At 45.9% G+C, this 26,823-nt stretch overlaps 10 non-coding genes and 19 pseudogenes across 10 annotated transcripts; all 29 read right to left on the bottom strand.

Moving 5' to 3' along the window:
• Nucleotides 1-2,238: 2,238 nt before the first annotated feature.
• Nucleotides 2,239-2,357, bottom strand: LOC136732487 (uncharacterized; annotated as a pseudogene).
• Nucleotides 2,358-2,581: 224 nt separating this feature from the next.
• LOC136732188 (5S ribosomal RNA) lies at nucleotides 2,582-2,700 on the bottom strand. The gene has a single exon (XR_010809826.1). It is a non-coding gene; the product is annotated as a 5S ribosomal RNA (ribosomal RNA).
• Nucleotides 2,701-2,917: 217 nt separating this feature from the next.
• On the bottom strand, nucleotides 2,918-3,036 carry LOC136732232 (5S ribosomal RNA). The gene has a single exon (XR_010809879.1). It is a non-coding gene; the product is annotated as a 5S ribosomal RNA (ribosomal RNA).
• Nucleotides 3,037-3,247: 211 nt separating this feature from the next.
• On the bottom strand, nucleotides 3,248-3,366 carry LOC136732426 (uncharacterized; annotated as a pseudogene).
• Nucleotides 3,367-3,581: 215 nt separating this feature from the next.
• LOC136732416 (uncharacterized) lies at nucleotides 3,582-3,700 on the bottom strand (annotated as a pseudogene).
• Nucleotides 3,701-3,923: 223 nt separating this feature from the next.
• LOC136732107 (uncharacterized) lies at nucleotides 3,924-4,042 on the bottom strand (annotated as a pseudogene).
• A 223-nt stretch (nucleotides 4,043-4,265) lies between these two features.
• LOC136732419 (uncharacterized) lies at nucleotides 4,266-4,384 on the bottom strand (annotated as a pseudogene).
• A 220-nt stretch (nucleotides 4,385-4,604) lies between these two features.
• LOC136732359 (uncharacterized) lies at nucleotides 4,605-4,723 on the bottom strand (annotated as a pseudogene).
• Nucleotides 4,724-4,939: 216 nt separating this feature from the next.
• On the bottom strand, nucleotides 4,940-5,058 carry LOC136732631 (uncharacterized; annotated as a pseudogene).
• Nucleotides 5,059-5,277: 219 nt separating this feature from the next.
• LOC136732466 (uncharacterized) lies at nucleotides 5,278-5,396 on the bottom strand (annotated as a pseudogene).
• A 210-nt stretch (nucleotides 5,397-5,606) lies between these two features.
• LOC136732633 (uncharacterized) lies at nucleotides 5,607-5,725 on the bottom strand (annotated as a pseudogene).
• Nucleotides 5,726-5,941: 216 nt separating this feature from the next.
• Nucleotides 5,942-6,060, bottom strand: LOC136732255 (5S ribosomal RNA). Its single transcript, XR_010809900.1, has one exon. It is a non-coding gene; the product is annotated as a 5S ribosomal RNA (ribosomal RNA).
• A 212-nt stretch (nucleotides 6,061-6,272) lies between these two features.
• Nucleotides 6,273-6,391, bottom strand: LOC136732267 (5S ribosomal RNA). Its single transcript, XR_010809912.1, has one exon. It is a non-coding gene; the product is annotated as a 5S ribosomal RNA (ribosomal RNA).
• A 215-nt stretch (nucleotides 6,392-6,606) lies between these two features.
• Nucleotides 6,607-6,725, bottom strand: LOC136732459 (uncharacterized; annotated as a pseudogene).
• Nucleotides 6,726-6,935: 210 nt separating this feature from the next.
• Nucleotides 6,936-7,054, bottom strand: LOC136732506 (uncharacterized; annotated as a pseudogene).
• Nucleotides 7,055-7,275: 221 nt separating this feature from the next.
• LOC136732492 (uncharacterized) lies at nucleotides 7,276-7,394 on the bottom strand (annotated as a pseudogene).
• Nucleotides 7,395-7,604: 210 nt separating this feature from the next.
• Nucleotides 7,605-7,723, bottom strand: LOC136732175 (5S ribosomal RNA). Its single transcript, XR_010809811.1, has one exon. It is a non-coding gene; the product is annotated as a 5S ribosomal RNA (ribosomal RNA).
• A 220-nt stretch (nucleotides 7,724-7,943) lies between these two features.
• On the bottom strand, nucleotides 7,944-8,062 carry LOC136732114 (uncharacterized; annotated as a pseudogene).
• Nucleotides 8,063-8,278: 216 nt separating this feature from the next.
• LOC136732172 (5S ribosomal RNA) lies at nucleotides 8,279-8,396 on the bottom strand. Its single transcript, XR_010809809.1, has one exon. It is a non-coding gene; the product is annotated as a 5S ribosomal RNA (ribosomal RNA).
• Nucleotides 8,397-8,621: 225 nt separating this feature from the next.
• Nucleotides 8,622-8,740, bottom strand: LOC136732413 (uncharacterized; annotated as a pseudogene).
• Nucleotides 8,741-8,960: 220 nt separating this feature from the next.
• LOC136732229 (5S ribosomal RNA) lies at nucleotides 8,961-9,079 on the bottom strand. The gene has a single exon (XR_010809875.1). It is a non-coding gene; the product is annotated as a 5S ribosomal RNA (ribosomal RNA).
• Nucleotides 9,080-9,299: 220 nt separating this feature from the next.
• On the bottom strand, nucleotides 9,300-9,418 carry LOC136732310 (uncharacterized; annotated as a pseudogene).
• Nucleotides 9,419-9,642: 224 nt separating this feature from the next.
• Nucleotides 9,643-9,761, bottom strand: LOC136732661 (uncharacterized; annotated as a pseudogene).
• Nucleotides 9,762-9,970: 209 nt separating this feature from the next.
• LOC136732321 (uncharacterized) lies at nucleotides 9,971-10,089 on the bottom strand (annotated as a pseudogene).
• A 211-nt stretch (nucleotides 10,090-10,300) lies between these two features.
• LOC136732237 (5S ribosomal RNA) lies at nucleotides 10,301-10,419 on the bottom strand. The gene has a single exon (XR_010809884.1). It is a non-coding gene; the product is annotated as a 5S ribosomal RNA (ribosomal RNA).
• Nucleotides 10,420-10,628: 209 nt separating this feature from the next.
• Nucleotides 10,629-10,747, bottom strand: LOC136732242 (5S ribosomal RNA). The gene has a single exon (XR_010809889.1). It is a non-coding gene; the product is annotated as a 5S ribosomal RNA (ribosomal RNA).
• A 221-nt stretch (nucleotides 10,748-10,968) lies between these two features.
• Nucleotides 10,969-11,087, bottom strand: LOC136732624 (uncharacterized; annotated as a pseudogene).
• A 215-nt stretch (nucleotides 11,088-11,302) lies between these two features.
• LOC136732464 (5S ribosomal RNA) lies at nucleotides 11,303-11,421 on the bottom strand. Its single transcript, XR_010809936.1, has one exon. It is a non-coding gene; the product is annotated as a 5S ribosomal RNA (ribosomal RNA).
• A 215-nt stretch (nucleotides 11,422-11,636) lies between these two features.
• Nucleotides 11,637-11,755, bottom strand: LOC136732094 (uncharacterized; annotated as a pseudogene).
• Nucleotides 11,756-26,823: the final 15,068 nt, after the last annotated feature.

The raw sequence follows: 26,823 nt of genomic DNA, 5'->3' as shown, positions 1-26,823 counted from the left end.
AAATCAAAGACCATGGGATCCCATAGGATAACACACAAATCGTTAAACAAAAAAGGTTATAAACACATTGACTACAATACCGGTTAGTAAGACGAAGGTGAGTCTCTCATTAGTATTGTTAGTCAGACATTCAATAACTACGCAGGTTAGTATTTATGTCAGGTAACTTCTCGTTATATATATATCAGTCTCATTAACGTTTAGGTGGAGAGAAAGATCCTATCATTACTTGTTACCACAATTTCCCTTAACTGATTATTATTCAATGATTAAGGATAGGCAGGGCCACCTATAATCTGGTGTCTATTAACTTGTGTCAATTTCAGACTAAACAGTTAAACAGGAATGAGAAGATATTTCTCGGCGTTGACAGATTTTATTTCTAAAATTATCAACAAAACAGTTGAATGCAACACACATTTATATTTAAGAAAACTAAATGATATTACACATTCTAGAGTTATGAATCACAGATTAACATTTCTAATTGATTTCTCAAATGTCATGAATAATGAACTCCAAACTGTTAAACTTATGTGAACTTCGTCGCAGAGAGGCCTCTCTGGCTTCGGGCTCAGATAACAGCACACGGCACGAGGTCCGTGTGGTTTGGAACAAAGGCAGTCCGGTTCGGCTTTGTCCAAGAACTTCCACTCAGTCGATGCACCTGGAAGTTGGGGTTTCGCGAATGTAGAGTCTTTTCCAAACAGATTTTCCACTGGTTTGAAGGCTCCAAGGTTGTGCACAAAATCTTCTTTGTAAGCAGGGTTCCACCGTAGTTACTTGAAGACAAAGTCTTTGAGGAAAGCAGGGCCCTGTTCGTTCCAAGGGTCAAGTTTCTTAAGACTCAAATAGCTATTTAAGTGACTGACACTTTCGTATTCAGTCGACTTAGTCAATTGTCCAGCTGTAAAACTCCACTGATCAGGTGGGTCTGTGAAGTTATTTATTTAATAAAGTCCTTTAAAATAATTCTTCGCTCAATCTCCTTCTCCCAGTTTAACTCTTCTGTTGCCGGCAAAGACTTGGTTGGTTTCTGATTCCGGTTCTGGCAACAGAGCTACAGGTTGAGCTGTGGCAGCGAGATTCTGGTTCAGGTGAGAGAGAGAGAGAGAGAAAGACTGTCCGCTGTTCCTTATAGTCTGTCAGATCAGTAGGTGATTGGTCCCTGAGTTCTTGAGATTGGATTTCGGTTTCAGCCCCCAGTGTCCTATTGGAGGGAGGCTTTATTTATGACTGATGTCAATCCATGCCATCTTTTGGAAATGCCGGTTGGCCTGGGTTCGTAGCTCTATGTCGGGATTTCGGCTCTCATCCACTTCAAAGAGTTTTTATCACCTACAGGCCCCTTTCTCCAGACATCTCATAGCAGAATTCCAAACTATTTGGCCTCTTCTCGGTGCCATCCTCCCCAAAACTGTCACTTTGATGCAAACCAGTTCCAAGCTGATGAGCTAAGGAAATCTGATAACTTTGGGGGGGGAGAGGTCTTCTTTAGATCAGTGCTTCAGCTCAGAGCCCAAATGCTCTTATCAAAATACACCCAAAATAACGCTACATATGTATGTATGTATGTATATATGTGTAGAAGGAAAATTAGAAATTATTTTCTTACACCTGTTTTTCTCTCTTGTATACTTAAGAAAGATACGGTCAAGCTAGAAGGTCAGCCCAGAAGATAGTTTGATTTCTGTTTGTTATTTACGATGAGAACCTTGGAGACATTGTCAAACGGTATGACCTACGTGCCTGTTCCCTAAAACCATGTGTTGACCTATGAACTCTGTTCTATAATGATATATGTTCTGCTTAGTTAGCCTTTAAGATAACATTGTAATGACTTTCTAGCATGTATGGATGTATGTATGTATGTATATATATATATATATATATATATATGTATGTATGTATGTCCAATTGCTTTGACAATACAAATGAATTGAATTGAGAGGAAGAGAGAGAGAGAGAGAGAGAGAGAGAGAGAGAGAGAGAGAGAGAGAGAGAGAGAGAGAGACAGACAGACAGACAGACAGCTCAGCGATGACATCACGAGCCTCTCTCAGCTGACTGCTATGACATCACAGAGCACGTACATTCCGTTGCTTGTCGTCTGTCAACCACTCAGTCACTGCTAGCCAGACTGTCCCTAAGACAAAGTGTACAATACTTCAATTATATCTCCTCCAGACAGATAAAGAATATTAAGAGCTACGATGAAGTTACCCAGGAGACGTAAAAAGCTTGCATCACCTGGTATTTCCTGGAGGTCACCCATCCAAGTACTGACCAGGCCCTGGCCCGTTTAGCTTCCGAGATCTGACGAGACGGGGTGCGTCCAGGACGGTGTAGCCGCAAGCCGAGAGGCCTGGCTGCATGATGTCTCTTAAAGGCTGGCGGGTATTGACGGAACTTCTAGCAAAAAAAAAAAAAAAAAAAAAAAAAAGAAAAACGGAGGCAAAAATATCAGTGCAGCAAATGGTGTTGAAAGTTGCCGGGTACGTGTACAATACTTCAATTATATCTCCTCCAGACAGAAAGAGAGTATTAAGAGCTACGATAAAGTTACCCAGGAGAAGTAAAAAGCTTGCAGCACCTGGTATTTCCAGGAGGTCACCCATCCAAGTACTGACCAGGCCCTGCCCCGTTTAGCTTCCGAGATCTGACAAGATCGGGCGCATTCAGGACGGTGTGGCCACAAGCCGAGACGCCTGGCTGCATGATGTCTCTTAAAGGTTGGCGGGTATTGACGGAACTTCCAGCAAAAAAAAAAAAGAAAAAAGAAAAATGGTGGGAAACATATCAGTGCAGCAAAGTGTGTTGAAAGTAGCCGGGTACGTGTACAATTCTTTAATTATATCTCCTCCAGACTGAAAGAGAGTATTAAGAGCTACGATGAAGTTACCCAGGGGACGTAAAAAGCTTGCAGCACCTGGTATTTCCAGGAGGTCACCCATTCAAGTACTGTCTAGGCCCTGCCCCATTTAGCTTCCGAGATCTGATGAGATCGGGCGCGTTCAGGACGGTGTGGCCGCAAGCCAAGAGGCCTGGCTGCATGATGTCTCTTAAAGGCTGGCGGGTATTGACGGAACTTCCAGCAAAAAAAAAAATAGAAAAATGGAGGGAAAAATATCAGTGCAGGAAAGGGTGTTGAAAGTAGCCGGGTACATGTACAATTCTTCAATTATATCTCCTCCAGACTGAAAGAGAGTATTAAGAGCTACAATGAAGTTACCCAGGAGACGTAAAAAGCTTGCAGCACCTGGTATTTCCAGGAGGTCACCCATCCAAGTACTGAACAGGCCCTGCCCCGTTTAGCTTCCGGGATCTGATGAGATCGGTCGCGCTCAGGACGGTGTGGTCGCAAGCAAGAGGCCTGGCTGCATGATGTCTCTTAAAGGCTGGAGGGTATTGACGGAACTTCCAGCAAAATAAAAAAGAAAAAAGAAAAATGGAGGGAAAAATATCACTGCAGCAAAGAGTGGTGAAAGTAGCCGGGTACGTGTACAATACTTCAATTATATCTCCTCCAGACAGAAAGAGAGTATTTAGAGCTACGATGAAGTTACCCAAGTGACGATAAAAGCTTGCAGCACCTGGTATTTCCAGGAGGTCACCCGTCCAAGTACTGACCAGGCCCTGCCCCGTTCAGCATCCGAGATCTGACAAGATCGGGCGCGTTCAGGACGGTGTGGCCGCAAGCCGAGAGGCCTGGCTGCATGATGTCTCTTAAAGGCTGGCGGGTATTGACGGAACTTCCAGCAAAAAAAAAAAAAAAAAGAAAAAAAGAAAAACGGAGGGAAAAAAATCAGTGCCGCAAAGGGTGTTGAAAGTAGCCAGGTACGTGTACAATTCTTCAATTAAATCTCCTCCAGACAGAAAGAGAGTATTAAAAGCTACGACGAAGTTTCCCAGGTGACGAAAAAAGCTTGCAGCGCCTGGAATTTCCAGAAGGTCTCACATTCAAGTAATGACCAGGCCCTGCCCAGTTTAGCTTCCGAGAGCTGACGAGATGGGGCGCGTTCAGGACGGTGTGGCCGCAAGCCAAGACGCCTGGCTGCATGATGTCTCTTAAAGGTTGGCGGGTATTGACGGAACTTCCAGCAGAAAAAATAAATAATAATAAAAATAAAAAAATTGATGGAAAAATATCAGTGCAGCAAAGGGTGTTGACAGTAGCTGGGTACGTGTACAATACTTCAATTATATCTCCTCCAGACAGAAAGAGAGTATTAAGAGCTACGATAAAGTTACCCAGGAGACGTAAAAGCTTGCAGCACCAGGTATTTCCAGGAGGTCTCACATTCAAGTACTGACCAGGTCTTGCCCCGTTTAGCTTCCGAGATCTGATGAGATCGGGCGCGTTCAGGACGGTGTGGCCGCAAACCTAGAGGCCTGGCTGCATGATGTCTCTAAAAGGCTGGCGGGTAATGACGGAACATCCAAGAAAAAAAAATAAAAAAAAAAATAGAAAAATGGAGGGAAAAATATCAGTGCAGCAAAGGGTGTTGACAGTAGCTGGGTACGTGTACAATACTTCAATTATGTCTCCTCCAGACAGAAAGAGAGTATTAAGAGCTACGATGAAGTTACCCAGGAGACAAAAAAGCTTGCAGCACCAGGTATTTCCAGGAGGTCACCCATCCAAGTACTGACCAGGCCCTGCCCCTTTTACCTTCCGAGATCTTACGAGATCGGGCGCATTCAGGACGGTGTCGCCACAAGCCGAGAGGCCTGGCTGCATGATGTCTCTTTAGGCTGGTGGGTATTGACGGAACTTCCAGCAAAAAAAAAAAAAAAAAAAGAAAAATGGAGGGAAAAATATCAGTGCAGCAAAGGCTGTTGAAAGTAGCCGGGTACGTGTACAATTCTTCAATAATATCTCCTCCAGACTGAAAGAGAGTATTAAGAGCTACGATGAAGTTACCCAGGAGACGTAAAAAGCTTGCAGCACCTGATATTTCCAGGAGGTCACCCAACCAAGTTCTGACCAGACCCTGCCCCGTTTAGCTTCCGAGATATGATGAGATCAGGCGTGTTCAGGACAGTGTGGCCGCAAGCCAAGAGACCTGGCTGCATGATGTCTCTTAAAGGCTGGCTAGTATTGACGGAACTTCCAGCAAAAAAAAAAAAAAAAAAAATAGAAAAAGGGAGGGAAAAATATCAGTGCAGCAAAGGGTGTTGAAAGTAGCCGGGTACATGTACAATTCTTCAATTATATCTCCTCCAGACAGATAGAGAGTATTAAGAGCTACGATAAAGTTACCCAGGAGACGTAAAAGCTTGCAGCACTAGGTATTTCCAGGCGGTCTCACATTCATGTACTAACCAGGTCCTGCCCCGTTTAGCTTCCGAGATCTGACGAGATCGGGCGCGTTCAGGATGGTGTGGCCGCAAGCCGAGATGCCTGGCTGCATGATGTCTCTTAAAGGCTGGCGGGTATTGACGGAACTGCCAGCAAAAAAAAAAAAGAAAAATAGAGGGAAATATACCAGTGCAGCAAAGGGTGTTGAAAGTAGCCGGGTACGTGTACAATACTTCAATTATATCTCCTGGAGACAGAAAGAGAGTATTAAGAGCTACGATGCTGTTACCCAGGAGACGTAAAAAGCTTGCAGCACCTGGTATTTCCAGGAGGTCACACATCCATGTACTGACCAGGCCCTGCCCCATTTAGCTTCCGAAATCTGATATGATCGGGCGCGTTCAGGACAGTGTGACTACAAGCCAAGAGACCTGGCTGCATGATGTCTCTTAAAGGCTGGCGGATATTGACGGAACTTCCTGCAAAAAAATAAAATAAAAAGAAAAATGGAGGGAAAAATATCAGTGCAGCAAAGGGTGTTGAAAGTAGCCTAGTACGTGTACAATTCTTCAATTATATCTCCTGGAGACAGAAAGAGAGTATTAAGAGCTACGATGAAGTTACCCAGGAGACGAAAAAGGCTTGCAGCACCTGGTATTTCTAGGAGGTCTCCCATCCAAGTACTGACCAGTCCCTGCCCCGTTTAGCTTCCGAGATCTGACGAGATCGGGCGCATTCAGGACGGTGTGGCCGCAAGCCGAGAGGCCTGGCTGCATGATGTCTCTTAAAGGTTGGCGGGTATTGACGGAATTTCCAGCAAAAAAAAAAAATAGAAAAATGGAGGGAAAAATATCAGTGCAGGAAAGGGTGTTGAAAGTAGCCGGGTACGTGTACAATTCTTCAATTATATCTCCTGCAGACAGAAAGAGAGTATTAAGAGCTACGATGAAGTTACCCAGGAGACGTAAACAGCTTGCAGCACCTGGTATTTCTAGGAGGTCTCCCATCAAAGTACTGACCAGGCCCTGCCCCGTTTAGCTTCCGAGAGCTGACGAGATCGGGCGCATTCAGGACGGTGTGGCCACAAGCCGAAAGGCCTGGCTGCATGATGTCTCTTAAAGGTTGGCGGGTATTGACGGAACTTCTAGCAAAAAAAAAAAAAAAAAAAAAAAATGGATGGAAAAATATCAGTGCAGCAAAGGGTGTTGACAGTAGCTGGGTACGTGTACAATACTTCAATTATATCTCCTCCAGACAGATAGAGAGTATTAAGAGCTACGATAAAGTTACCCAGGAGACGTAAAAGCTTGCAGCACCAGGTATTTCCAGGAGGTCTCACATTCATGTACTGACCAGGTCCTGCCCCATTTAGCTTCCGAGATCTGACGAGATCGGGCGCGTTCAGGATGGTTTGGCCGCAAGCCGAGATGCCTGGCTGCATGATGTCTCTTAAAGGCTGTCGGGTATTGACGGAACTGCCAGCAAAAAAAAAAAAGAAAAATAGAGGGAAAAATACAAGTGCAGCAAAGGGTGTTGAAAGTAGCCGGGTACGTGTACAATTCTTCAATTTTATCTTCTCCAGACAGAAAGAGAGTATTTAGAGCTACGATGAAGTTCCCCAGGAGACGTAAAAAGCTGGCAGCACCTGGTATTTCCAGGAGGTCTCACATTTAAGTACTGACCAGGTCCTGCCCCGTTTAGCTTCCGAGATCTGACAAGATCGGGCGCGTTCAGGACGGTGTGGCCGCAAGCCGAGATGTCTGGCTGCATGATGTCTCTTAAAGGTTGGCGGGTATTGACGGAACTTCCAGCAAAAAAAAAAAAAAAAAAAAAAAAGAAAAATGGATGGAAAAATATCAGTGCAGCAAAGGGTGTTGACAGTAGCTGGGTACGTGTACAATTCTTCATTTAAATCTCCTCCAGACAGAAAGAGAGAATTAAGAGCTACGATAAAGTTACCCAGGAGACGTAAAAGCTAGCAGCACCAGGTACTTCCAGGAGGTCTCACATTCATGTACTGACCAGGTCCTGCCCCGTTTAGCTTCCGAGATCTGACGAGATCGGGCGCGTTCAGGATGGTGTGGCCGCAAGCCGAGATGCCTGGCTGCATGATGTCTCTTTAAGGCTGGCGGGTATTGACGGAACTGCCAGCAAAAAAAAAAAAGAAAAATAGAGGGAAATATACCAGTGCAGCAAAGGGTGTTGAAAGTAGCCGGGTACGTGTACGATTCTTCAATTATATCTCCTGGAGACAGAAAGAGAGTATTAAGAGCTACGATGAAGTTACCCATGAGACGTAAAAAGCTTGCAGCACCTGGTATTTCTAGGAGGTCTCCCATCCAAGTACTGACCAGGCCCTGCCCCGTTTAGCTTCCGAGATCTGACGAGATCGGGCGCATTCAGGACGGTATGGCCACAAGCCGAAAGGCCTGGCTGCATAATGTCTCTTAAAGGTTGGCGGGTATTGACGGAACTTCCAGCAAAAAAAAAAAAAAAAAAAAATAGAAAAATGGAGGGAAAAATATCAGTGCAGGAAAGGGTGTTGAAAGTAGCCGGGTACGTGTACAATTCTTCAATTATATCTCCTGCAGACTGAAAGAGAGTATTAAGAGCTACGATAAAGTTACCCAGGAGACGTAAAAGCTTGCAGCACCTGGTATTTCCAGGAGGTCTCACATTCAAGTACTGACCAGGTCCTGCCCCGTTTAGCTTCCGAGATCTGACGATATCATGCGCATTCAGGACGGTGTGGCCGAAAGCCGAGAGGCCCGGCTGCATGATGTCTCTTTAAGGCTGGCGGGTATTGACGGAACTTCCAGCAAAAAATAAAAGAAAAAAGAAAAATGGAGGGAAAAATATCAGTGCAGCAAAGGGTTTTGAAAGTAGCCGGGTACGTGTACAATTCTTCAATAATATCTCCTACAGACTGAAAGAGAGTATTAAGAGCTATGATGAAGTTACCCAGGAGACGTAAAAGGCTTGCAGCACCTGGTATTTCCAGGAGGTCACCCATCCAAGTACTGACCAGGCCCTGCCCCGTTAGCTTCCGAGATCTGATGAGATCGGGCGCGTTCAGGACGGTGTGGCCGCAAGCCAAGAGGCCTGGCTGCATGATGTCTCTTAAAGGCTGGCGGGTATTGACGGAACTTCCAGCAAAAAAAAAAAAGAAAAAAAGAAAAAAGAAAAATGGATGGAAAAATATCAGTGCAGCAAAGGGTGTTGACAGTAGCTGGGTACGTGTACAATTCTTCAATTATATCTCCTGGAGACAGAAAGAGAGTATTAAGAGCTACGATGAAGTTACCCAGGAGACGTAAAAAGCTTGCAGCACCTGGTATTTCCAGGAGGTCTCACTTTCATGTACTGACCAGGCCCTGCCCCGTTTAGCTTCCGAGATCTGACGAGATCGGGCGCGTTCAGGATGGTGTGGCCGCAAGCCGAGATGCGTGGCTGCATGATGTCTCTTAAAGGCTGGCGGGTATTGACGGAACTTCTAGCAGAAAAAAAAAAAAAAAAAAATGGAAAATGGAGGGAAAAATATCAGTGCAGCAAAGGCTGTTGAAAGTAGCCGGGTACGTGTACAATTCTTCAATTATATCTCCTCCAGACTGAATGAGAGTATTAAGAGCTACGCTGAAGTTACCCAGGAGACGTAAAAAGCTTGCAGCACCAGGTATTTCCAGGAGGTCTCCCATCCAAGTACTGACGAGGCCCTGCCCCGTTTAGCTTCCGAGATCTGACGAGATCGGGCGCGTTCAGGACGGTGTGGCCGCAAGCCGAGATGTCTGGCTGCATGATGTCTCTTAAAGGCTGGCGGGTATTGACGGAATTTCCAGCAAAAAAAAAAAAAAAAAAAATAGAAAAATGGAGGGAAAAATATCAGTGCAGGAAAGGGTGTTGAAAGTAGCCGGGTACGTGTACAATTCTTCAATTATATCTCCTGGAGACAGAAAGAGAGTATTAAGAGCTACGATGAAGTTACCCAGGAGACGTAAAAGGCTTGCAGCACCTGGTATTTCTAGGAGGTCTCCCATCCAAGTAGTGACCAGGCCCTGCCCCGTTTAGCATCCGAGATCTGACGAGATCGGGCGCATTCAGGACGGTGTGGCCGCAAGCCAAGAGGCCTGGCTGCATGATGTCTCTTAAAGGTTGGCGGGTATTGACGGAACTTCCAGCAAAAAAAAAATATAAAAAAAGAAAAAAGAAAAATGGATGGAAAAATATCAGTGCAGCAAAGGGTGTTGACAGTAGCTGGATACGTGTACAATACTTCAATTATATCTCCTCCAGACAGAGAGAGAGTATTAAGTGCTACGATAAAGTTACCCAGGAGACGTAAAAGCTTGCAGCACTAGGTATTTCCAGGAGGTCTCACATTCATGTACTGAGCAGGTCCTGCCCCGTTTAGCTTCCGAGATCTGACGAGATCCGGCGCGTTCAGGATGGTGTGGCCGCAAGCCAAGATGCCTGGCTGCATGATGTCTCTTAAAGGCTGGCGGGTATTGACGGAACTGCCAGCAAAAAAAAAAAGAAAAATAGAGGGAAATATACCAGTGCAGCAAAGGGTGTTGAAAGTAGCCGGGTACGTGTACAATTCTTCAATTATATCTCCTGGAGACAGAAAGAGAGTATTAAGAGCTACGATGAAGTTACCCAGGAGACGTAAAAAGCTTGCAGCACCTGGTATTTCCAGGAGGTCTCACATTCAAGTACTGACCAGGCCCTGCCCCGTTTAGCTTCCGAGATCTGACGAGATCAGGCGCGTTCAGGATGGTGTGGCCGCAAGCCGAAATGCCTGGCTGCATGATGTCTCTTAAAGGCTGGCGGGTATTGACGGAACTTCCAGCAAAAAAAAAAAAAGAAAAATAGAGGGAAATATACCAGTGCAGCAAAGGGTGTTGAAAGTAGACGGGTACGTGTACAATTCTTCAATTATATCTCCTGGAGACAGAAAGAGAGTATTAAGAGCTACGATGAAGTTACCCAGGAGACGTAAAAAGCTTGCAGCACCTGGTATTTCTAGGAGGTCTCCCATCCAAGTACTGACCAGGCCCTGCCCCGTTTAGCTTCCGAGATCTGACGAGATCCGGCGCGTTCAGGATGGTGTGGCCGCAAGCCAAGATGCCTGGCTGCATGATGTCTCTTAAAGGCTGGCGGGTATTGACGGAACTGCCAGCAAAAAAAAAAAGAAAAATAGAGGGAAATATACCAGTGCAGCAAAGGGTGTTGAAAGTAGCCGGGTACGTGTACAATTCTTCAATTATATCTCCTGGAGACAGAAAGAGAGTATTAAGAGCTACGATGAAGTTACCCAGGAGACGTAAAAAGCTTGCAGCACCTGGTATTTCCAGGAGGTCTCACATTCAAGTACTGACCAGGCCCTGCCCCGTTTAGCTTCCGAGATCTGACGAGATCGGGCGCGTTCAGGATGGTGTGGCCGCAAGCCGAGATGTCTGTCTGCATGATGTCTCTTAAAGGCTGGCGGGTATTGACGGAATTTCCAGCAAAAAAAAAAAAAAAAAAAAATAGAAAAATGGAGGGAAAAATATCAGTGCAGGAAAGGGTGTTGAAAGTAGCCGGGTACGTGTACAATTCTTCAATTATGTCTTCTCCAGACAGAAAGAGAGTATTAAGAGCTACGATGAAGTTCCCCAGGAGACGTAAAAAGCTGGCAGCACCTGGTATTTCCAGGAGGTCACCCATCCAAGTACTGACCAGGACTTGCCCCGTTTTGCTTTCGAGATCTGACGAGATCGGGCGCGTTCAGGCCGGTGTGGCCTCAAGCCAAGAGGCCCGGCTGCATGATGTCTCTTAAAGGCTGGAGGGTATTGACGGAACTTCCAGCAAAATAAAAAAGAAAAAAGAAAAATGGAGGGAAAAATATCAGTGCAGCAAAGGGTGTTGAAAGTAGCCGGGTACGTGTAGAATTCTTCAATAATATCTCCTCCAGACTGAAAGAGAGTACTAAGAGCTACGATGAAGTTACCCAGGAGACGAAAAAGCTTGCTGCACCTGGTATTTCCAGGAGGTCACCCATCCAAGTACTGACCAGGCCCTGCCCCGTTTAGCTTCCGAGATCTGACGAGATCGGGCGCGTTCAGGACGGTGTGGCTGCAAGCCAAAAAGCCTGGCTGCATGATGTCTCTTAAAGGCTGGTGGGTATTGACGGAACTTCCAGCAAAAAAAAAATGGATAAAGAAAAATGGAGGGAAAAATATCAGTGCAGCAATGGGTGTTGAAAGTAGCCGGGTATGTGTACAATTCTTCAATTATATCTCCTCCAGACAGAAAGAGAGTATTTAGAGCTACGATAAAGTTACCCAGGAGACGAAATAACTTGCAGCACCTGATATCTCCAGGAGGTCACCCATCCAAGTACTGACGAACCCTTGCCCCGTTTAGCTTCCGAGATCTGATGAGATTGGGCGCGTTCAGGACGGTGTGGCCGCAAGCCAAGAGGCCTGGCTGCATGATGTCTCTTAAAGGCTGACGGGTATTGACGGAACTTCCAGCAAAAAAAAAATGGATAAAGAAAAATGGAGGGAAAAATATCAGTGCAGCAATGGGTGTTGAAAGTAGCCGGGTACGTGTACAATACTTCAATTATATCTCCTCCAGACAGAAAGAGAGTATTAAGAGCTACGATGAACTCACCTAAAGGATTATTAGGAACACCATACTAATACTGTGTTTGACCCCCTTTCGCCTTCAGAACTGCCTTAATTCTACGTGGCATTGATTCAACAAGGTGCTGAAAGCATTCTTTAGAAATGTTGGCCCATATTGATAGGATAGCATCTTGCAGTTGATGGAGATTTGTGTGATGCACATCCAGGGCACGAAGCCCCCGTTCCACCACATCCCAAAGATGCTCTATTGGGTTGAGATCTGGTGACTGTGGGGGCCAGTTTAGTACAGTGAACTCATTGTCATGTTCAAGAAACCAATTTGAAATGATTCGACCTTTGTGACATGGTGCATTATCCTGCTGGAAGTAGCCATCAGAGGATGGGTACATGGTGGTCAAAAAGGGATGGACATGGTCAGAAACAATGCTCAGGTAGGCCGTAGCATTTAAACGATGCCCAATTGGCACTAAGGGGCCTAAAGTGTGCCAAGAAGACATCCCCCACACCATTACACCACCACCACCAGCCTGCACAGTGGTAACAAGACATGATGGATCCATGTTCTCATTCTGTTTACGCCAAATTCTGACTCTACCATCTGAATGTCTCACCTCTTTTTCCTATTTGTAGTGGAGATGAGTGGTACCCGGTGGGGTCTTCTGCTGTTGTAGCCCATCCGCCTCAAGGTTGTACGTGTTGTAGCTTCACAAATGCTTTGCTGCATACCTCGTTTGTAACGAGTGGTTATTTCAGTCAAAGTTGCTCTTCTATCAGCTTGAATCAGTCGGCCCATTCTCCTCTGACCTCTAGCATCAACAAGGCATTTTCGCCCACAGGACTGCCGCATACTGGATGTTTTTCCCTTTTCACACCATTCTTTGTAAACCCTAGAAATGGTTGTGCGTGAAAATCCCAGTAACTGAGCAGATTGTGAAATACTCAGACCGGCCCGTCTGGCACCAACAACCATGCCACGCTCAAAATTGCTTAAATCACCTTTCATTCCCATTCAGACATTCAGTTTGGAGTTCAGGAGATTGTCTTGACCAGGACCACACCCCTAAATGCATTGAAGCAACTGCCATGTGATTGGTTGATTAGATAATTGCATTAATGAGAAATTGAACAGGTGTTCCTAATAATCCTTTAGGTGAGTGTATATGTATGTATGTGTATGTATGTCCAATTGCTTTGACAATACAAATGAAATGAATTGAGAGAGAGAGAGAGAGAGAGAGAGAGAGAGAGAGAGAGGAATATGAGCTCCTAAAAAACATTTGTTTTTATACATAAGCGGATTTAATTTGTGATTTACAAATGAATATATAGCACTATAAACATACACAGAAGACATGGAATAGAAATTCAGAAGAAAAAGTATTCAAAAAATAATAATTTTAAGAGAAACACAAAAAGAAGAAAGCAGAGAGACAGTTCAGGAAGAAAAGTCAGAAAAGAAAAGCTGAAGACAAGAATTGGAGGTAAGAGACAAATAATTAAACAAAAAAATATGTATTAATAAAATAAATAAGCATTCTCAGTAGTTGACTCAGCCAATGAAAATGCAGAGCTCCGATTTGAATAGAGTGACAGTAGGAGAGAGCCCAACTGCCACTGAGACTGATAGAAATCTATCGAACAGCAGTCTGACTGCAGAGCTGCCTTTTGAAATCCGATACCCTGAAGACATTCGCTCTGCACAGGCTAAGAAGGACTACAAACAAGCTGTGATGAGAGCATCTCCTGAGACCCTCATCCTAGACTACACCGGTAAAGGAGAAAACAGGGTCAAGAACAATCTACTGTTCTACAGCGCCTTTCACAAAACCCTGTGCCAGACATACCCCAATAACAACAAGAGGGGCATTAGCAGAGGCAGGCAGATCTCAGTGCTGGTAGAGAAAGACACAGACAGTGTGATGCTCACTTTTAATGTATACCACAACGGGACCATCATGGTGCAGGGCAGCGAGAGCAGCCTGGACCAATTAGCTCTCGGCTTCCACACCTCAAAGCAGCAGACTGAGGTAGAGAAACAAGAGCCAGAGCCGGCCACCCTGCAGTCTGCCCCCAGCCACACGGAGCCAGACAGTGCCCCATCTCCCACAGACTGCCCCCCTGTCTCCCCAAAACTCTCCAGCAACATTAAAACACTAAAGGAATGCCTATCAGTGCTGGAGCTGGAGTTTGCGGAGTTCAGGGAGCAGACCTTGAGCACCCTGGCCCAGACCTCCTTGTGTGATCAGCTCCGGGATGAGATGCACAGACTAAAGATGCAGCACAAGGCTGAGATCCATGAGCTGAGAGCAGCAGTGAGAGACCTGGAGGAGCAGAGCCAAACCCTGAGGACGGAGCTGCGCAGAGCGAGGGAGGAGCTGACCAGGACACCCCAGCACAGCCAGCTAAGGAGCCTGCAGAGCCAGCTGGAGGAGCTAAGAGAGGAGCTACACATCACTGGAGCACAGAGACTGCACTGCACTGACCCCACAACACCTCCAACCCCTGACGCACCCACTGATCCACCCACACTCCCCACCACTCCTGACACACCCACTATCACCAGACCTGCCACTAATACACAACCCCCTGAAACGCCACTCCCCCAAAACACACCCGCTGCCCCCACCACTCCCGACGCAAACCCGGAGTGGCAGGTCAACGCAGAGGTGGTCATTCTGAGCGAATCCAATGGGAAGTTCCTGGTTGAGAGGCGCCTCTTCCCTGGGCGAAAAGTGAAAAAGCTTTGGTGCTCCACAGCACAGAGAGCCCTGGAGCTGCTCTCCAAGAGGAGGCTTTGCCAAGTCAAACACATCCTCATCCACACCGGCACTAACGACCTGAGTGCCCGCAGGGGCGATGTGGCCTCAGCCCTGAGACAGGTAGCAACGAAAGCCACAGAGGAATTCCCAACTGCCAAAATTTCCATCTCCACACTGCTGCCCCGCACAGACGTGCCCCTGCACATCATCCAGGCCATCAACGCAGAAGTGTCCCGAAGATGTGCCCTCCTCCCCAACGTCCACCTGGCACACCACTGAGACATCCAGCCACATCACCTGTATGACCACGTCCACCTCAACAAGACGGGTGTGAGGATCATCTCAAAGGTCCTCAAGGACACAACCCTGGGCCGAAACCCCACACACCCCCACCTCGAGACCAGGAGCAAACCCCCCAGCCCCCGGCCACATCCCCAGCCACCGGCTCCACCCCAGCCCCAGCCCCTGAGACCCCGCGGCCCCATTCCCCACCCCCCCATCCCCAGAGGGCCCGTCCAGCACAGCAGAGCGGACAGCCGGGGACCAGCACAGCCACACAGCCACGCAGCAGCGGCTTCCAGAGCCTGGAGGCCCGATGCTGCCCAGCTGGCCCAGATAAGGCAACTCCTCAGTGTCATCTGTACCACACTTCTGAGTTAACTGAGCCTCAACACACATATATATGGTTGTGGAGATGGAGAGTAAGAAAAAATGTGATTTAATTATTCTGATATTTTGATGCAAAGATAAAATCTTTGAGTGATTATTATGTATATCCATATATAATTATTAATAGTAATATAATATCAGTTGTAGACCACAAATTAAACTTTCTTATGTAGAAGAGACAAGTATAATAAAATATATTAACATGTCCTTTAAAATAAGCAGTTGGAATATGCAGGGTTTACGCTCCTCAACTTTTGGAATGAAGAGCACAGGCCCTGAACTGATCAACACTGTAAATAGTTCAGATGTTTTCATTCTTGTAGAGACTTGGTGCTGTGCAGATATGTCTATACACTGGATGGATACAATGGATACAGGGAGCTGATTGTGCCCTCCTATAAAAAACCCAAAGTCAGGTGTGGCAGGGCCTCGTGGGGGATTATCGTGTGGTACAGGGAGGAGCTCCGAGCAGCCCTATGCCCAGTACAGAGAGGAGACACACACCTGTGGATGAAAATCAGAAAAGACACCCTACAAAATAACACAGATATATACCTATGTGCAATTTATATGCCACCCGCAGACTCCCCCTACTATAATGAGGAAGGCTTTCATGAGCTTCAAAACGAAATCTGCCACTTCCAGACCCTGGGCTCTGTACTGCTGTGTGGCGATCTCAATGCCAGGACTGGCAGAGAGATGGACTACATCAATACAGAGGGGAACACACACCTGTTCGGAGACTCCCCGCTGTGCCACACACACACCTCCACACTGACACAGCCACGACAGCGTGGTAAACAAGAGCAGGAAGCAGGTAGTGCGCCTATGTAAAAGCCTGGGTCTATATATCATCAATGGCAGGACCAGGGGGTACTCTCTGGGGAGATTCACATACTGCTCGGCTCTGGGCAGCAGTGTGGTGGACTACGCCATAACTGACCTGGACCCACAAGCCAACAATGCGTTTATAGTCAGACAACAATCTCCACTATCAGACCACAGCCAAATAACACTTTACCTAAAAAGATCAGCGCAGCCACAAGTCAGAGCCAAACTTCCCACAAAACTGGTCTCCCTGCCACCCAGTTAGAGATGGTCAGAGCCCAGCACAGAGAACTACACAAGAGCCCTGAATAGTGATGAGATTGAAAACATGTTAGACAGATATCAATCCTCACACTATCAAATAAACCAAAACGGAATAAACTCAGCCACCAAAACACTGAATGAAATATTTGAGAGACTGGCTTTAAAATCAAACATTAAAACAATTAAAAACCAAAATATGAAATCGTCTAAAAGAAAAAAAGAACAGTGGTGTGACCAGGAGTGTGAAACTTCTAGGAAACACCTGAGACATCTCTCCAACACTAAACACAGAGAGCCCGACAACCAGGAGGCTCGCCTCAGCTACTGCCAGGCCCTGCGGCACTACAAGCAACTCCTCAGTAAGAAAAAAGACCACTATATGGGCAGAATAAATACCCCAAAAACAAAAAATGAAATACCAATTCAAAATGGAGAAATCTGGAAAACACACTTTGAAAAACTTTACCAAAATGTTGAAAACAATCCAAAGCCAGAACAGGTTAAAATATTAAAAAACCTAAATAAATTGGAAGAAATCATTAAGAATAACCAAAATCCCTTAGATAACCCATTTACAATACAGGAACTAAAACATCAACTCAAAATCCTCAAACCCAGGAAAGCCAGCGGCCCCGACAGCATCAGCCCTGAGATGCTGAAGCACAGCAGCCCGCAGCTGCAGGAGGCTCTGCTCAAACTCTTTAACCTGGTGCTGAGAGCCGGGTGTTTCCCTGAGGTCGGGAATCAAGGATTGATCATCCCGATTTTTAAAAGTGGAGACAAATTAGACCCCAATAACTACTGGGGCAGCTGTGTGAGCAGTAACCTGGGGAAGGTGTTCTGCAGTATCATCAACGCCCAGATACTGGCCTTCCTTACCAAGCACAGTGTCCTGAATAAGAGTCAGATTGGCTTCCTACCAAAACACAGCACAACCGATCATATTTACACTCTACACACCCTCATAAATAAATATACCCAAAACAATAAAGGAAAAATATTTGCCTGTTTTGTAGACTTTAGAAAGGCATTTGACTCAATCTGGCACAAGGGATTATTTTATAAACTTCTACAGAGTGGTGTAGGGGGTAAAGTTTATGACATCATTAAATCAATGTATTCTGAAAACAAATGCGGAGTTCAAATTGGCAACTCAAGAACAGAGTTCTTCACTCAGGGGCGGGGAGTGAGACAGGGCTGCAGTCTGAGTCCAACACTGTTCAACATCTACATCATCGAGTTGGCCACAGTGTTGGAGCAGTCTGACGCCCGCAGCCTAACTCTCCATGACACAGAGATCAAGTTCCTGCTCTACGCAGATGACCTGGTGCTGCTGTCGCCCACAGAGCAGGGGCTTCAGCAGAACCTGGCGCTGCTAGAGCAGTACTGTCAGAAATGGGCCCTGGCAGTCAATCTGGACAAGACCAGAGTTATGGTTTTCCAGAAAAAAGCCCCATCTCAGGGAAACAGGTACCGCTTCACTCTGGGCAGCACTGGATTAGAGCACTGCACCAGATACAACTACCTTGGCCTGACCATCAGTGCGTCAGGGAGCTTCAGCCTGGCTATAAACGCATTAAAAGACAAGGCACGCCGGGCATTTTATGCCATAAAGACACAATTTGGGAAAACAACAATACCAATAACTATTTGGATTAAAATATTAAACTCCATCATCCAACCAATCCTGCTATATGGGAGCGAAGTGTGGGGTCCCCTCATGAACCTCAATAACAACAATTGGGACAAAAGCCCCATGGAAATATTCCACCTAGAATTTAATAAAAACATCTTACACGTACACAGAAACGCCCCCACGGCTCTGAGGCTCACAGAGCCCGAACACACAATGACCAAAACAACAACAATTGGGAAAATTGACATGTACCTGAAAAGCAAATACACAAAAGATTAGAGACACGAATTAGAATTACAAAACAAATTGGAATGCTACCGGGCCCTGAATAGAAACATTACATTGGCTGAATACTTAAAAATCCAAAATATAAAAGAGAGACAAAATCTAACTAAATACAGGCTCAGTGACCACAGCCTCGCCATTGAAAAAGGCCGCTACAGAAAATTCTGGGTTGCCAGAGAAGAGCGGCTGTGCAGCCAGTGTGACCTAGGGGAGGTCGAAACACAGGCGCATTTCCTGCTGTCCTGCCCTAAATACACAAAAATCAGGGAGACATACTTTAAAATATTAAAAATGCATATCCCTGAGTTCAGCATGATCCCCGATTGCTGCAAACTCCCCGTCCTGCTGGGAGAGGAGGAGCGCACTGCCTTCTTAGCAGCGCAATATGTATCCACCTGCCACAGCCTGCGAGACAGTGTGTAGACACCAGCCTGTGGCACTCCATTTGCAAAACAAAATAAAAACAGTGATTTTTCTGATGTCATGACACAAATTTTGATACAAACAACAAAAATGGTTTATATCCTACTTAATTTTATTTCAATGTGTACTATATTTGTTCCACTGAATCTTGTATTGCAATGTTTTGTCTTGATTGATAGAACATTTGTATCTGCTTTGGCAATATTGTGATAGATCATGCCAATAAAGCACCTTTGAATTGAATTGAAATGAATTGACAGACAGACAGACACACGCACACACACACACACACACACACACACACACACACAGAGCCAGCCAGCCAGACAGCCAGCCAGCTCAGCCATGACATCACGAGCCTCTCTCAGCTGACTGCTATGACATCACAGAGCACGTACATTCCGTTGCTTGCCGTCTGTCAACCACTCAGTCACTGCCAGCCAGACTGGCTGGCTGGCTGGATGGGGGGGCTGCTTGCTGCTGCTGCGTACCTTAGCAAGCTTATTTGCTTGACCGGCCTTCCTACTCCTCTGCCCACATGCCCACCTATGCCCGATCTGCTGTTCACCTGGATCACAGCTCCGCCCCAACAAGGCAGAGCCCCCCAAGAATGATACAAACTCACCCACGTTTCCCTCCACAGAAAGCTTTAGCCCAAAATAAGGGACACATTCTGCCCAATATGTCAGCGCCAACCACAGCCTGAGGGACACAGTGACACACGAGCACCGGCTGTAAATATAATGTAAATACTCGTTTGTAATGCATGTCATTGTATTTCAAAAAAGGAATCTGGAAATGGTATACCTATTTTCTTTATTTGTATGTATTAAAGATCACATTTTATTACATTTTCTTTTTCTGTACTTCATTACATCTTATTGTGATTCATAATTCTATTATTTATTTTCCGTGTATATGTATGTATGTATGTATTGTGACAAACCAAGGGGCAGGGTCATACATGGCAGATATGTCAGGCCAGGTCTGCTGCAAGGTGTGTACTCTAGGGTAGAATACCGACCCTAGGCAACTACACTCCCCAGAAACCCTCAGGCAGCCATTCTAGCACCTAATGTGGTCACTTGGTGTTACTTCCTCAATTATTCACCAGGTATATAAGGCGGGCCTGAGAGAGAGAGAAGTGAGAGACAATAGGGTGAGTTATCTGGAAAAGAGAGGTAGCTCATAAGGAGAAAGCCAAGACTTATTTATTCCAGACTTTGTTTAAAATAGAATGATTATGTAAGATTAGTTACAACTCCAGTGTGAGTTAGGTTTTGTTTTCAGATTTGTTTTGTTTGAAGTAAACATACAGGCACAGCCCTGTATTTGCAACCTCCTCCCTGGGTCATGACTGGTTTTTACTCCTAAGAAGATCACAGAGAAGACCCGCACATGTGTACAGCCAAGGCGTTTTGTCACATTTGGTGTAGAATGCGGGCAGCACCTCATGAAACCCAGACTGGCTGAGTGAATTTTTTTATCCAAAAAAAAAAAAACTACAGGCTGTAATAGCCCAACAGGAAGCGACCAGGGTGCAGCAGGTGGCTCACCAGGATGCTATGCGGATGCATCAGGAAGCACTGCAGGTCCAGCATGATAAAAATAAAATGTTTAGAGAAGAGCAGGAAAAGGTGACTAAAGAGCTGAAAGAGAGTGTTGAAGCACTTGCAACCAGGATTGGGCCACAGGGGGCTGCAACCCATTCCACTCCCCGCACCAATCACTTTCTGCAGAAAATGACAAAACAGGACGATGTTGAGGCCTTCCTTATGACCTTTGAGAGGACAGCAGAGAGAGGGATGGCCAAAAGATTCCTGGGCAGGGCTTGTGGCACCTTATCTGGCAGGGGATGCACAGAAAGCGTACTTTGATCTGGAGCTGAAGGACGCCCAGGACTATGATAAATTGAAAGCGGAGATAATGACCCGATTTGGCGTGACCACCGCAGTGAGGGCACATCGGTTTCAGCAGTGGGCCTACCAACCAGGACAACCAATCCGAACGCAGATGTTTGATCTGATCCATCTGGCCAGGAAATGGCTACAGCCAGAGGTCCATTCATCAGCCGAGGTGGTGGAGGCCATAGTCCTTGACAACTACCAACGCTGTTTGCCCAAGGACGTTCGACGCTGGGTTGGCCAGAATGAGGTGCTGTCCGCTGACACCTTGGTGGCCATTGTAGAGCGGTTCTATACAGCCGGAGCAGCAGAGCATGTACCGGAGGTTAAAAACTCGTTCCCCAGGCCATGACGAACCAGCGGACCGGGTAAGATGGTTCCAAAGTACTCTGGGAAACATGACGCGCTGGATTGGAAGAAAAGAGCAAGACTGGGGGGGGCAAAGGTGGGGCCTAAAGCCGAGACTAAGGGTTATAGGGGGTCACCATCACAACCAATTGTCTGCTACAATTGTGACAAAGTAGGACATATTGCGGCCCACTGCCCAGGTAGAGAGGAACCAATGCAATGTAATGTGTGTGATATGGGGAAAGAGAAACCGGTATTTTATGCCTGCCCTGTTGGGACGGATGTTTTCATAGGCGGAGTACCTAATCCAAAACACATGTGTACAGTGATAGTCGATGAGAAAGAAGTGGCTGCTCTACTCGACTCTGGCAGTATGGTTACACTGGTCACAGAAAAATTAGTAGCGACCAACAAGCTGGATAGACATCAGGAGCTCAGTATCACATGCACACATGGTGACACACGCCCCTATCCCACAGCCCTTGTAAACATACAGACAGAGGCCGGGAAACTAGATTACGAAGTCGGTGTGGTACCCAACATGCCATATGATGTGATACTGGGACGATATTTTCCTAATTTTGGAAAACTAGATAGAAAACATAGTAAATTGGAAATGCACACTGAAAACTGTAAGCCAGAAGTTGCCTCGATCCCACAACTAGAGCTAAAAGTAGACCTGGTTCCAGTTGAGTCGACAGTGAAGGTTTTGGTTGGGGAAAATTAAACTGAAAACATAGGGGTGGAATGTAGTGACGTAGATGACCCTATGGAGGGTGAGGAACCCAGCACTAGCAGGGTGGGTGAGAATCCATTCATAGAGACCCCTGAAGCTGACAATGTAGAAGTGTCAGTGTTAGAGGGACTCCCCACTGATTTTGGCAGCGCACAGGTGCGAGATCTCACTCTACACTATGCTAAAGAAAATGTGAAGGTAGTAAATGGGACCCCTATGACTACTGCAGACCCGCCAACAGCTTATCCTTATTTTATGGTAAAAAATGACCTATTGTACCGTGTAAATAAGATAGGGGTGGACATTGTGGAGCAATTGCTAGTTCCCACCCCATTCAGACGAACAGTTCTCAATCTGGCACATGGGCATATCCTGGGGGGACATCTGGGGATGGACAAAACCAAGGATAGACTCCTGAGGAGGTTTTACTGGCCAGGCGTACATGCAGACGTGACAGAACATTGTAGCTCATGTCCTGAATGTCAACTACATGCTCCTAAACCAGCCTTCAGAAGCCCACTGGTCCCTTTGCCCATCATAGAGACCCCCTTTGCTAGGATAGCTATGGATGTGGTGGGACCTCTCCCGAAATCAGCCAGAGGGCATCAGTATATACTGGTTATTTTGGATTATGCCACCAGGTACCCAGAAGCCATTCCACTGCGGACCATGGCTTCAAAAGGTATTGCAAAAGAGCTAATGTTGATGTGTAGTAGGGTGGGGATACCGAGGGAGATATTAACAGATCAGGGCACACCCTTTATGTCTAAGGTTATGACCGATCTGTGTAAATTGTTGCAGGTTAAGCAGTTGAGAACATCAGTCTACCACCCACAAACAGATGGGTTGGTTGAGAGATTTAATAGGACCCTGAAGTCCATGCTAAGAAAGGTAATCGATAAGGATGGGAAAAATTGGGAATTCATGCTGCCCTACTTGATGTCTGCCATTAGGGAAGTCCCACAGGCTTCCCTGGGCTTTTCGCCTTTTGAACTGTTATATGGGAGGCACCCCAGGGGGATATTAGACATAGCCCGTGAAACGTGGGAACACGAGTCCACTCCTTTCCGGAGTGTAGTCGAGCACATCAATGCTATGCAAGAGAGAATAGCCACAGTCACTCCCATTGTGAGAGAGCACCTAAGGCAGGCACAGGAACACCAACAATTCGCCTATAATCGTCAGGCTACACTGAGGGTGTTCCAGCCTGGTGATAGGGTGTTGGTGTTGGTTCCCACTGTAGAATGTAAATTTCTGGCTACGTGGATGGGACCTTATGAGATTATAGAGCGAATACGGGAAGTGAACTATAAGGTTCAGCAACCCGGCCGCCGACCCCCAGAACAAATATATCATGTCAACTTAATAAAAGCCTGGAAGGACAGGGAAGTGTTGATGTTGACTTACCCCCCTCAGCCACTAGGGACACCGAAGGTGAATATTGCAGCTGCCTTGTCACCTGACCAGTTGAAGGAGGTGAACGACTTGATAATACGTAATAGGGAAGTTTTCTCAGGCATACCGGGGCGTACCCATTTAGTCTCTCACAACATTGTGTCTCTCCCAGGAAAGAAGGTAAATATGAGGCCTTACAGGGTACCAGAAGCTCGCAGGAACACTATTAGAAATGAGGTTAAGGAAATGCTGGAGGCAGGGGTTATTGAAGAATCCCACAGTGAGTGGTCCAGCCCTATAGTCATGGTTTCCAAACCTGATGGCTCCTGGAGATTCTGTAATGATTTTAGAAAGGTTAATGAAATTTCAAAGTTTGATGCATACCCAATGCCCCGAGTAGATGAATTGTTAGAGAATATTGGGAATGCTCGCTATATTTCAACTATTGACTTAGCCAAGGGCTACTGGCAGATTCCCTTGACCCCGGGTGCCAAAGAAAAAACAGCCTTTGCAACCCCAGATGGTCTGTTTCACTACACAGTGATGCCCTTTGGCCTGCATGGTGCTCCTGCCACCTTTCAAAGGTTGATGGACCACATACTTAGACCACACAGGACGTATGCGGCAGCATATTTAGATGATGTGGTCATTCACAGTCCAGATTGGGAATCACATTTGTCTCAGCTCCAAGCGGTATTGGATTCAATACATGCAGCAGGCCTGATGGCTAATCCAACCAAATGCAATTTGGGGTTGGAAGAGGCCAAATACTTGGGCTATACAGTAGGGAGGGGTATGGTGAAACCCCAAATATCCAAGGTTGAAGCCATAAACTCTTGGCCTAGGCCTGTCAATAAAAAGCAGGTTAGGGCATTTTTAGGGTTAACTGGGTATTACCGGAGGTTTATTCCCAACTATGCTACCTTAGCGGCCCCTCTGACTGATATGACTAAGGCTACAGAACCCAATATGGTTAGATGGGGTGATACAGCAAACCGGGCTTTCCGGAGCCTACAGGAGGCGCTCTGCCGCAACCCCGTTTTAATGGTACCTGACTTTCAGAAAGAATTTATAGTCCAGACGGACGCCTCTGAGGTGGGGATCGGAGTGGTTTTGTCCCAAAGAATGGGTGATCACGAACACCCGGTGTTGTTCCTTAGCAGAAAGTTGGAATCCAATGAAATAAATTATTTGGTAGTTGAAGAAGAATGTTTGGCAGTGAAGTGGGCTTTGGACAGTCTTCGATACTATTTGTTGGGCAGGCACTTCACCCTGATCACTGACCATGCCCCCCTCACTTGGATGCATCGTTCGAAAGACAGGAATGCCCGTGTGATGAGGTGGTTTTTGAGTCTCCAACATTTTCATTTCACCCTGCAGCACAGGCCAGGGAAGGCCATGGGGAATGTTGATGGGCTGTCCCGGGTGCATGCTTTTTTGCGGCTGTCGCTCGACCTATGGGGTCGCAGCTGGGGGGGAGGATGTGGGACAAACCAAGGGGCAGGGTCATACATGGCAGACATGTCAGGCCAGGTCTGCTGCAAGGTCTGCACTCTAGGGAAGAAAACCGACCCTAGACAACTACACTCCCCAGAAACCCTCAGGCAGCCTAATGTGGTCACTTGGTGCTACTTCCTCAATTATTCACCAAGTATATAAGGCGGAAAGATAGAGTCAAGCTAGAAGGTCAGGCCAGAAGCTAGTTTGATTTCTGTTTGTTATTTACGATGAGAACCTTGGAAACAATGTCAAACGGTATGACCTACGTGCCTGTTCCCTAAAACCATGTGTAGACCTATGGACTCTGTTCTATAATGATATATGTTCTGCTTAGTTAGCCTTTAAGATAACATAGTAATGACTTTCTAGCATGTATGCATGTATGTATGTCCAATTGCTTTGACAATACAAATGAATTGAATTGAGAGGGAGAGAGAGAGAGAGAGAGAGAGAGAGAGAGAGAGAGAGACAGACAGACTGAAAAACAGACAAACAGACACACACACACACACACAGACATACACACACACACACAGAGCCAGCCAGCCAGCCAGCTCAGCGATGACATCACGAGCCTCTCTCAGCTGACTGCTATGACATCACAGAGCACGTACATTCCGTTGCTTGCCGTCTGACAACCACTCAGTCACTGCCAGCCAGACTGGCTGGCTGGCTGGATGTGGGGGATGCTTGCTGCTGCTGTGTACCTTAGCAAGCTTATTTGCTTGACCGGCCTTCCAACTCCTCTGCCCACATGCCCACCTATGCCCGATCTGCTGTTCACCTGGTCACAGCTCCGCCCCAACAAGGCAGATTCTCCCAAAAATGGTACAAACTGATCCACGTTCCCCTCCACGGAAAGCTTTAGCCCAAAATAAGGGACAAATTCTGTAACAACATAATGGATGCCCACCCAACCTGTGACAAAACTGAGAAAAAAGAAAAACGCCAGTCCTCCTGGGGGAGGGACACACAGCCACCCTGGCTGCCCAATATGTCAGCGCCTACCACAGCCTGAGGGACACAGTGACACACGAGCACCGGCTGTAAATATAATGTAAATACTTGTTTGTTATGCATGTCATTGTATTTCAAAAAAGGAATCTGGAAATAGTAAACCTATTTTCTTTATTTGTATGTATTAAAGATCACATTTTTTTACATTTTCATTTTCTGTACTTCATTACATCTTATTGTGATTCATAATTCTATTATTTATTTTCCGTGTAGATGTATGTATGTATGTATGTATGTATGTATGTATGTATGTATGTATATGTATGTATGTCCAATTGCTTTGACAATACAAATGAATTGAATTGAGAGGGAGAGAGAGAAAGAGAGAGAGAGAGAGAGAGAGAGAGAGAGAGAGGAATATGAGCTCCTAAAAAACATTTGTTTTTATACATAAGCGGATTTAATTTGTCATTTACAAATGAATATATAGCACTATAAACATACACAGAAGACATGGAATAGAAATTCAGAAGAAAAAGTATTCAAAAAATAATAATTTTAAGAGAAACACAAAAAGAAGAAAGCAGAGAGACAGTTCAGGAAGAAAAGTCAGAAAAGAAAAGCTGAAGACAAGAATTGGAGGTAAGACCTTTCACCTATAGAGACAAATAATTAAACAAAAAAATATGTATTAATAAAATAAATAAGCATTCTCAGTAGTTGACTCAGCCAATGAAAATGCAGAGCTCCGATTTGAATAGAGTGACAGTAGGAGAGAGCCCAACTGCCACTGAGACTGATACAAATCTATCGAACAGCAGTCTGACTGCAGAGCTGCCTTTTGAAATCCGATACCCTGAAGACATTCGCTCTGCACAGGCTATAAGGACTACAAACAAGCTGTGATGAGAGCATCTCCTGAGACCCTCATCCTAGACTACACCGGTAAAGGAGAAAACAGGGTCAAGAACAATCTACTGTTCTACACCGCCTTTCACAAAACCCTGTGCCAGACATACCCCAATAACAACAAGAGGGGCATTAGCAGAGGCAGGCAGATCTCAGTGCTGGTAGAGAAAGACACAGACAGTGTGATGCTCACTTTTAATGTATACCACAACGGGACCATCATGGTGCAGGACAGCGAGAGCAGCCTGGACCAATTATCTCTCGGCTTCCACACCTCAA

This window comes from Amia ocellicauda, unplaced genomic scaffold (assembly GCF_036373705.1).
Source record: "Amia ocellicauda isolate fAmiCal2 unplaced genomic scaffold, fAmiCal2.hap1 HAP1_SCAFFOLD_34, whole genome shotgun sequence".
NCBI lineage: Eukaryota > Metazoa > Chordata > Actinopteri > Amiiformes > Amiidae > Amia > Amia ocellicauda.
Note: the sequence above shows the minus strand (reverse complement) of the source record. Positions and strands in the feature narration are given on the sequence as shown.